Below are 10,691 nucleotides of genomic sequence, written 5' to 3' on the forward strand. Positions count from 1 at the left end.
AAGGTATGTCATCTAACTAGAACTTTGTAGTATAGGTGCTTCATAATATGCTAGTTAGGATGAAACCTTGGAATAGTTAATATTTGCATGTATAATAGAGAAAACGTAGATCCAAGGTTTATAGGGTTGCATGTACACCATAGGAGTGTTAGAATGCTCAAAACCCAACAACTACATCGGACCGAAGTCCGGAACTAACCAGGGCCTTGCCCTCTGCATCGGACCGAAGTCCGGAAACTGCATCGGACTGAAGTCTGGAACTAACCAGGGCCTTGCCCTCTGCATCAGACCGAAGTCCGGAAACTGCATCGGACCGAAGTTCGGAACTAACCAGGGCCTTGCCCTCTGCATCCGACCGAAGTCCGGAAACTGCATCGGACCGAAGTCCGGAACTAACCAGGGCCTTGCCCTCTGCATCGGACCGAAGTCCGGAAACTGACTGAACATAGCATAGCATAATCATAACTACTAACATAGCACATATACTGCTTACTGCATCGGACCGAAGTCTGGAACACCTAACACAAAGACATGCTTGAATCACAGAGACATCAAGCACACTGAACTACTGCATCGGACCGAAGTCCGGCACTACTACTAACTAAACGGGTCGGCATTGTGGCCGTAGACCCGTTCCTACTGGAAGGAAACTCACCTCGTAACGCTGGCAGCTGAGGTGCTAAGTCTGAGACTGTCTGACTGCTGCTCCGGAACTCCCCGACTACAAATCCTATAAACACTAAATCAAATACTGATAACTAACCTCAGGGTAGAATGACTATTTCACCCCCGGTCAAAGTCAACTTCCTGGTCAAAGTCAACTTCCTGATCAAAGTCAACTTCCAGTTGACCGGACTCGCCGAGTTGGGCCGCCAACTCGCCGAGTCCCTTTCATCCGTTCTAGACCTCTACTCGCTTCTACTCGTCGAGTTTGGCGAAGACTCGACGAGTTCTTCTTCGATACATACATCGAGTCTAACTTCATCCGACTCGCCGAGTTGTATGAACAACTCGTCGAGTTCCCGTTCATCATATGAACACGTCCAGTCTGCGACTAGCCGAGTCGTAAGAACTACTTGTCGAGCCTGAAGAACAACTCGTCGAATTGAAGAACAACTCGCCGAGTCCCAAGCATGCTATTACTATACAGTCGATTCTAATCGATTTCAGTGCTTCTAAATCATAGATCTGAGCTTCTAGGACTGGTTTTACATGTAAAGTTTCCAACTTTACGTGCATGCACAAGGGTATGAGGCTAAAATACCCAAAATCATCAACTACTAAGCACTTAGGGTTTGGAACAAGGCCAAGATTGCATAAAGGTGGCTATAATGAGCTCCTGGAGTTCAAGAGGGGCTAGATCTGAAGTATAACTCGATCATAAGGCTTTATTACAAGAGATTTAGGGTTTTTGAGCTTAATATCAACAATTTTGGGGACAAACTAGATCTATTAGATCAATAAACAAGATGGAGACTTTATTACCAGAAAAGATGACCACAAAGGAGTGTGCCCCGGATCTACTTCTTCTTCCTTGAACTCTTCAACCTTCTCCTTCTTCTACTTGCTCCAAAATGCACCAAAAGTTCCTTCACAAGGCAACAATCACTCACACACTCTTTAAGGAGGCTAGGGTTTGATAAGACATGTTCTGAGGGTGATGGAGGCGAGGTCGGGGCGCATAAATGTGTTTAAATAGGGTGCAGACCCTTAAAATTAGGGCTTCATCCAGACAAGCGGACTCGCAGAGTCCCAGCATATGGACTCGCCGAGTAGCCAGCTTAATACGCGTGATCAACCCGTCTCTACTCGACGATTCGGGCTACAGACTCGTCGAGTACCCCTTAAAAATGAAAATTACTTTATTAAATCACATACCAGAAATGGGGCGTTACAAAGCAGATATGGTTTTCATTGTGAATTTCATAATTCTGGTGAGTACATGTTTAGGATCATGTAACAAACAAGGAGCTTGTAATTTCAAAGTTCTTCCTTACTTGTCTCGGTCATCTAAGTTGGATCAAATAGATTGGTGTGCATATGTATTGAATTGTTTGAAGGAAGAGAAACCGGTCTGGAGCAGAAATGAAATTAAAACATTTTTTAATGGACCATGTGAATTTCTAACAATATATGCTTTTAAATTATATGATTTGTATATAGAAAAAAATAATATTCAAAACATTTATGTATAAATCCCTTTAAATGCCAAAAAAGCAATTTACTTTTGTAAAAGGGCGTAATCGTCCTTTATTTATCATACTTTTATGTTATACAAAGTTGTATTTTTTGCATTTTTTTCACTTTTTTTATTAATTTTTGTTATTTTTGTTTTTTTGGTCAATTTGCTATAAATTTAATATAATACATGACAAAAAGGGCATTTGCCCCCGCATCATACTTTTATATTGTAAAACTCTTACAACATAAAGTTTTTTTTCATATATTTATCATACTTTTATGTTATACAAAGTTGAATTTTTTTCATTTTTTGATAACTCCAAGGACAAAAAGGGCAATGTACTTTCGTTATTTAGTTTTTGTTTTTTTTCATTTTTTTTTGTTTTTTTCAGAAATTGTTTATGTTAAGGTAAATTTACAAAACTACCATTCAATTTATTTCATTTATGTATAAATCCCTTTAAATGCAAAAAAAGCAATGTACTTTTGTAAAAGGGTGTAATCGTTAATTTGCTATAAATTTAATAGAATACATGACAAAAAGGTCAATTTGGTCCATTTTGCCCCTGCATCATACTTTTATGTTGTAAAACTCTTACAACATAAAAGGTTTTTTCATACATTTATCATACTTTTATGTTATACAAAGTTGTAATTTTTTTTCATTTTTTTCTAATTCCAAGGAAAAAAAGTGCAATGTACTTTCGTTATTCAATTTTTGCTTTTTTTTCATTTTTTTTTTTGGTTTTTTCAGAAATTGTTTATGTTAAGGTAAATTTACAATATGTGACAACCCGAAATTTTCTATCCTGTACAGTCAAACACTTCATTGAAAGTCAAACTCATTCCTGCTATCATTTGGCACAATTTGGAAACTGTTTGAGTGTTCTAAAGCCTAGTACTTCAAGAGATAACTGGAGAGAGGATACTTTAGGGAAAAGTGTGCAACATTTAGGTTCCAAAACTCCAAGAGAAGGGAATTTACGGCCCAAATGGTATTGGGGCCGTAAACCCCAAAGACTATATAAGAGGCACTTAGCCATTTTTGTCATTTTTCACCATTTCCAAGCCTTAAACTCAAAATCCTCTAAAGTATCATCACTAGATCTTCAAACTTAGTAAGTTTTCCTTCCTTGATTAGTTGAATTACTTCATTATCTAGTGTTTGTGAATGATTTCATCCAAGAAATCTCTTCATTTGATAGATAATCAAGTGTTCTTCAAGAACACCAAGAACACACACTAGTGTTCTTGAGCCTTAAGCACCCTTTCAAGCTTCTACACTGTAAGTACTCTTGTCCTAGCTTGTTGTATGCTTGAATTAACTAGTTTACACTTAGAAATCATCAAGAAATCATAATCAAAAGGGAGTTTACGGCCAAGGAACCTCCTTGGGCCGTAAACTCTATTTTAGAGTCCAAATGAGCCCTAATCACCTCTCAAGCCTTAGGATCAAGTTTAGAACACTTCTAACATGAACTAAGGACCTTAAACATGGATTTGGTACATAATACCATGAGTTTACGGCCGTAAACTCATGGGGAAGTGGTTCCCAGGCCGTAAACACAAGTTAAGGTCATTCTTGGACCTTAAACTCACCTAGCCTCTTGTTTAGCCTTGGATGCCAACCTTGATCCTTCCTAGAAGTGTTTAAAACCTTAAACAACAATCAAAACAAGTCCCTATAAGAGTTTACGGCCGTAATCACCTAAGGAAGTGGTCCTTAGGCCGTAAACTCTACTAGGTAGTGTTATTGTGCCCCTAATGCTTTCCTAAGGCATGGACTTGATCATTGGATGTTCAATCCAGACTTATAAGACCTTAAATCACCAAATGACACTTAGTACCATGTGTTTACGACCGTAAACTCATGGGGGAAATGACCTTAGGCCGTAAACTCCATAAGGAGTGGTCCTTGGGCCATAAACTCGAATGACATACCATACAACCTTTAGATGCAACCCAATAGCCTCCTAACACTTTGACTAAAGTGTTATCCACACCTTAGAATGTTTATACTTGTCTAATTAGTGTTATAATCACTAATTATATATATACATATGTCTTTATATGTTATTAGGATCATTGTGTGTGTTTAAGTCTTCACTTAACACCAAGCACTTGTCCGACACTTCCATCCGATCCACTCGCTACAGGTGAGTTCATACCCCTTAATCAACCTTTTAAATGATTTTAAATGCTTTAATGGGGGGGGGGGAATACAAGTAGAAAACAGTATGTTATAGAATCAATCACATGTGATTTATAACTGTGTTTTCATCCAACTGATTTCACATACTTCAAAATGTGATACACGCAATGGTTTTTAGTTCTGTTATACTTTGTTATCAAATGAATTACTTTTGAAAGTTTTTATAAAATGACATCAAGTCATTATTAATTATTGTTCAAAACTCTTAAATTTTTTACAAGACCTCTTTCAACTTATTGTTTAAAAACCATATCTATACACTTATGTTTCATGTATATATGTATTGATATAAGAGCTTTCATTCTTCCTTCCGTTCCAACACTCTTGGGTAGCAAGGATGTATAAACCTACTTAGACACTCAATTTACATTCCAGTAAACTATTATAGGTATAGTTTAGGGGATACAAAACATTATTCCTATTACAAGGAACTACACCAGAGTCAGTTCATTCATGAGTCTATACTAATACATCAATATGAAGAGATACTAATACATCAATATGAAGAGATACTATTACATGGATACTTTTACATAGATACTTCTACATGGATACTGTTACATAGATACTATATGATAAGATACATTTACATATAATATGTGTAGATACTATTATATATGTACGAGACTAACCATTCTACACGCAGCTGTTAGCTACAGAGGGAAAATGCACATCGACGGATGTCTACGGTTAATACTATTCGGCATCTTCCATGTCGTGTTTATCCTAGTACCAAAGGATAATACTTTAATGATTATATAATTCCCCTTTTACTTTTATTTTGTGATACATTCACATAAACGATGAGGTAGACTATATGTTTATCCTAGTACCAAAGGATAATACTTTAATGATTATATAATTTCCCTTTTACTTTTATTTTATAATAATAGTCACACATGGGAAAAACTTTCATTGATACAGAAATGTAAATTTCAAAACATTCGGGTCTTGGTAGAAGACTACCTTTTATACTAGTAGGAAATATGGGATTTTCTAGGGTTTTCACACTTATATGAAATGTTTCATTTAACATTTACCAGCCTTTCATAACAGCTTTTCAAAACAATGACATTAAAATACTTATGAATTCACCAGCTTTATGCTGATCTACACTTTCAAAATAACTTGTATTCTCAGGTCACCAGTAGACAGGTACGATGACCAGGTTTAGAGAAGACGGAGCACAGACAAGACTCGTCTTTTATTTTGATTATTCAATATGTTGTTTTATACTATGAAAGAACACTCATGTATTAAAACTTTACTTTTAATGCAATGGATGATGTTGTTGCTTGTTTACTACTTTGCACTGTTATGATACTTTACATGACGTCCTCCACCCCTGAACGTTTCTGCCGTTCTTGGTTTTGGGGTGTGACAGATTGGTATCAGAGCATTGTTTATAGTGAATTGAGTATATCAACCCATAAAAGATATACTAACTATAAATACAATGGAATTAAAATACTCTGACCAAGAGTTTATACTTTTAAATAATAAAATATTTAATAAAGTATACGTGCCTGCATTCATACTAAAATCAGTGTCACAATGACAAGAACAAAAGTATTACGATTGTTGAATATCACAAGTAAGCTTGGGGATGTATGGTCAGTCCTGGGAGTGGCATAGCCTGATCAAATATGCGGGTCCGAGGAGTGATTAGCATATGCCCAAGAATGGTTGTGATGTGGCAACAAGTCTAAAAACTTACCAACACTACCACAATGAAATACCATATGGGTATTTGGTGTTATTATAATTACTTACTTGCGAATTAGAAAGGTCTTTATCCATAAATCAATAGTTGCAAGGTGGATGCATTAAAATTATATGTATCTAGGACGTCATAGACTCAGAATCTGTGAATCTTTGCTTTACTCCCTGTCCTCGTTTGGTTGTGGGCTTAGAGTTAGGGTCACTTATTCGAAGGTCTATCCTGTCCTGAATACATATAACTAGTATGCACTAAACAAGTATTGAAGTATCTGATAAAGATCATCTTATAATTATCTAATTAGTACGTCTGTTTAGTTAGTTCTTATATCCCTTTTATCGCGTAGATATCATGGTTGGATTCCATCCCCACGACAACCCGTACTACCCTAACCACGATAATGCTGGATGGCTCGGAGAGGAGCCAGAGAATGATCACCCAATCCCTATGGATGGTCACCAAGCTGAAGGCTTTGCTGATGGTTCTGACTCCGAACCTGAAGTGGAAAACCTACCCCCGATGGCTCTTGTTCCAAATCCTAACCCTCGTCCGGCTTTTCATGGACCGACGCCCCCTTGGGTGGAATGTTTGGAAACATGGAGCGAATAGCAAGATCAACCTATGCCATTTAATGGAGACCGAAGCTTCTACAACATAAGCGAAGGAGGCTCAGCAGACAGAGTTCTGCCAATCCTGATCCGTAGAGTTACCCGAAACGAAATTCAGGGCAGGACGGCTCTCCATCGCATCACAGAGATTGATGCCAATACAAGAATGCATACCATTCGCACCAATCGCCTTGAACACACTCATGAGAGATCTGAGAGAGACCATGAATCCCTGCTACAAGCACTGGCTGAAACACGAGCCGAAGTCATAGAACTCCGCGTACGCCAGAGGGTGTACGAAAGACACCTGCTTGATATGGAACGTCAACGGGCTGAACTAAGGGTTCATCAGAGGGACGACCGTCACCTGTAGGAGATGCTTTACTTTCCTTCTTCGTTTTAAAGGACCGTGTTCCTGTCTATGTCCTAAGTGGAATTTTTCTATGTAACTATCTTGTACTGTAAGTACTTTTAGTTAGGCCTTATGCGGCCAAAACTTTCCTACTCCGAATATGATGTAAGACCTTTTACAAGGTCAATTTTCCCGAACTTATTACATCATGAATATCAATGATTTTGACAGTCGGCTAATTTCTGTGTCACGCCTTGTTCAAATACTTTCATCATCCAACCGTTGGAGTCTCTTTGCAACCCATTCTAGTCGAGCTATTAGACTAGGGTAATTTAGCTCCGGGATCATTCCCAATTCTCTTTCAAAGGTTGGATCATGTTATTCACCAACCAATGGTACCCCGGTTTGAACGACAAACGTCATGAAACCATTCTACGAACTTACTTCTACTCTGTACTAGGGCTGCATCATAGGGATGTAGGTCAAACCTTCGAGAATATACTTCTATTCTTTGCATGAACGATCGAAATACATCTAGGTTCAACCATAATCGCTCACGAATTCATTTTCTTCCCGTGTAACAGAATCATGTCGCCGAAGAAAAGTAATCAACCCATCAACCGAACACCGACTCTTCAGATTGATGCAGCTACCTTTTAAGCTGCAGTCTCAGCTGCCGTGACAGCTGTTCTGACTCACCTTAACGCTAACAACGCAAATGTTAGCGGAATGGTTATCGATAATTCCAATGAAGGTAACAACCAAGTACATCACCGAGCAACGAACTACCACAACACTCCGAATCTCAAGCCCAAGAATAACAAACGAAAGTTCAAGGATAAAGTTAAAGGCAAATCACCCCAAGGGTCGAGCAAAAGACAACAACCTATGGCAGCCTTCGTGCCCACGACATCTGTACCTTCTACTGCCATTTCTTCTAGTATCACAGTTATCCTTAACCCAGCCAGACAGTATGCTGGCAATCTTCCAGAGTGCAACAAATGCAACTATCACCATCATGGACCTTGTCGGGAAATGCAGTGCTTAAACTGCAACAAAAAGGGACACACCATCCGTTACTGCAAGACTCGGGTCCAACACATTACTTCAACCACCAATGTCGAAATTTCTCAGATATGCCATCTATGTGGTGTAATGGGACATTTCAAAAGGGACTGCCCAACAGAGAAGGGTGACGGGGGAACAGGAGGAGTTTGACCCCAGAACAACAAAAGACAGCTAAGGACCCTACTATAATATAGGTTCACTTCCAATCGGCAGTATTTATGATGCGTTTAAACATGTTTAAAAACTAGTCAACTCGAGTCTCATCTTTTGCGAGATCCCGTCAGTTAAGGGACCTTCGTGCTGCGTATACTTGTCTTTTGTAGTATACCTTGTTCGCAGCAATAGTCTGGTAGTAAATCTAAAAGTACTGTAACTCTGTTAAAAGTTGCACTATTATCTTTTGTCTGTAACGCCTTTTGGATCTAATCTAATGCCTTTATTATTCCGAGTAGTCCGATACTATCAGATAAGTTGAGTCATTTCGACCCTCGCAATACCAGTTTCGTGCGTAAATCTCTTTCTCCGAAATCGTCTTTCTTGCGAAACCGTCATTTCAGAACTCCGAAATACTCATGCGTAGAGTACCTCATGTTTCTTATCCTTTCCGAAGAAACCTCAGCAAACCTCCCCGAAGTACCACTCGTACAGTACGCCAAGTTCAATCCAAAGACCCGTACGGTCGATCTATCGCTGAAGAATGTATACACAAGGGTGGTATATAATTAAGGTTCTACAGGTTTATAATTGATGATTCCACTTTAACTTCTTTTCCTCGTTGGGATGTGAGCTTAAGAAAGAATCATTTATTCGACTACCTTTTCAATCTTAAATTATATACGACTCGTATACACGAGACTGTGATTGATGAACCATGTATGAATTCTAATATGAACTTCAGGACGGAGACTGCCCAAGACTACGAGTAATCGCATCGTCATGCGAACAAACTTAGAACCCAGTACGACTCCTGTAAACAGATTGCCCTACAGTCTAACACCCACCGAGCTGCAAGAACTGTCATGTCAAAACTAACGAACTCCTCATCAATGGAATTGAAAGACCAAGCTCCTCACCATGGAGAGCTGCGGTCTTGTTCTTCAAGGAGAAAGACGAATTGTTGCGTAGGTCCATCGACTTCAGAGACCTCGACAATATCTCCAGTAGAAATCATTACTATCTTCCTCGCACAGATGAATTGGCCGACCAACCGCAAGGAACGATGCACCCTTCAGAAATGGACCTAAGATCCGAATATCACCAGTTGCGAGTATTAGAGAAGGATGTTCCGAGGACAATCTTCCAAACTCGATGCGGACACTACGAGTCTGTGGTGATACCCCTCGGATAGGACCAATACGCCCGTAGTATTCACGAACTTAGTGAATAAGGTACACCATTCTTACTTGGATCAGTTCGTCATTGTCCTTGTGAATGACTTACTTATCTACTCTCGTAGTAAGAAGGAAATCATAAAGAGCATCTACGACAAACCATGGAAACAATACGATCAGAGAAGCCTTACATGAAGTTCTCTAAATACGAGTTTTGGAATTGAAGAGTCAAATTCCCAAGACACACTATTAGTGATGTGGGAATTCTTGAGGACCCTTTCAATTAATCAAAATCGTTGAGAATTTGTCAGCACCGAAGACGCCGACGGGAATTCACCAAATTTTAGGTCTCGCTGACCTACTGTCGTAGTTCATTTAGGACTCCTCGCAAATTACAGAACCTCTTATGACTTTGACCCAGAAGAGAGCTGCCCTTGACTGGGAAGAGAAGCAAGAGGGAGAAACCTTTGGAACTCTAGGTGAGAGACCAAATTCTTTTGGAAGTCTCACTCTGGGAAAGCTTGATACGCTTCGGAAACCGTGGAAAGCTAAAATGCAAGATAGTTAGGACCTCCGAGATTCTTGCCAGGATCGGCCCTGTAACTCACAAATCCAACCTACCCCGCGAACTCAGTAACATACATTTTACCCTCCACGTCTCGATCTTGCAAAAGTATCTATCCGACGAGACTCTTGTAATCCCACTCGACGAGATCGAGTTCCACAAGAGCCTCACCTTCGTGGAAGAACCGTAGTGACCATGGACTGAGAGGTCAAGCGGACGAAGCAACGCCGCATCCCATTAGTGAAGGTTCGTTGGAATGCCAAGCGAGGATCTAAATTCATTTGGGAGCGCGAGGACTTAATCGATTAAGAAGTATCTCCATCTCTTTGCTCGATTATTCTTACCTACTTCCTTACCTAAATTCTAATTTCGGGACGAAATTCCCTCTAACGGGGGGATGATGTGACACCCAAAATTTTCTATCCTGTACAGTCAAACACTTCATTGAAAGTCAAACTCATTCCTGCTATCATTTAGCACAATTTGGAAACTGTTTGAGTGTTCTAAAGCCTAGTACTTCAAGAGATAACTGGAGAGAGGATACTTTAGGGAAAAGTGTGCAACATTTAGGTTCCAAAACTCCAAGAGAAGGGAATTTACGGCCCAAATGGTATTGGGGACGTAAACTCCAAAGACTATATAAGTGACACTTAG

Source organism: Lactuca virosa, chromosome 5 (genome assembly GCF_052849685.1).
Source record: "Lactuca virosa cultivar CGN04683 chromosome 5, Lactuca_virosa_CGN04683_v6, whole genome shotgun sequence".
Classification (NCBI taxonomy): Eukaryota; Viridiplantae; Streptophyta; class Magnoliopsida; order Asterales; family Asteraceae; genus Lactuca; species Lactuca virosa.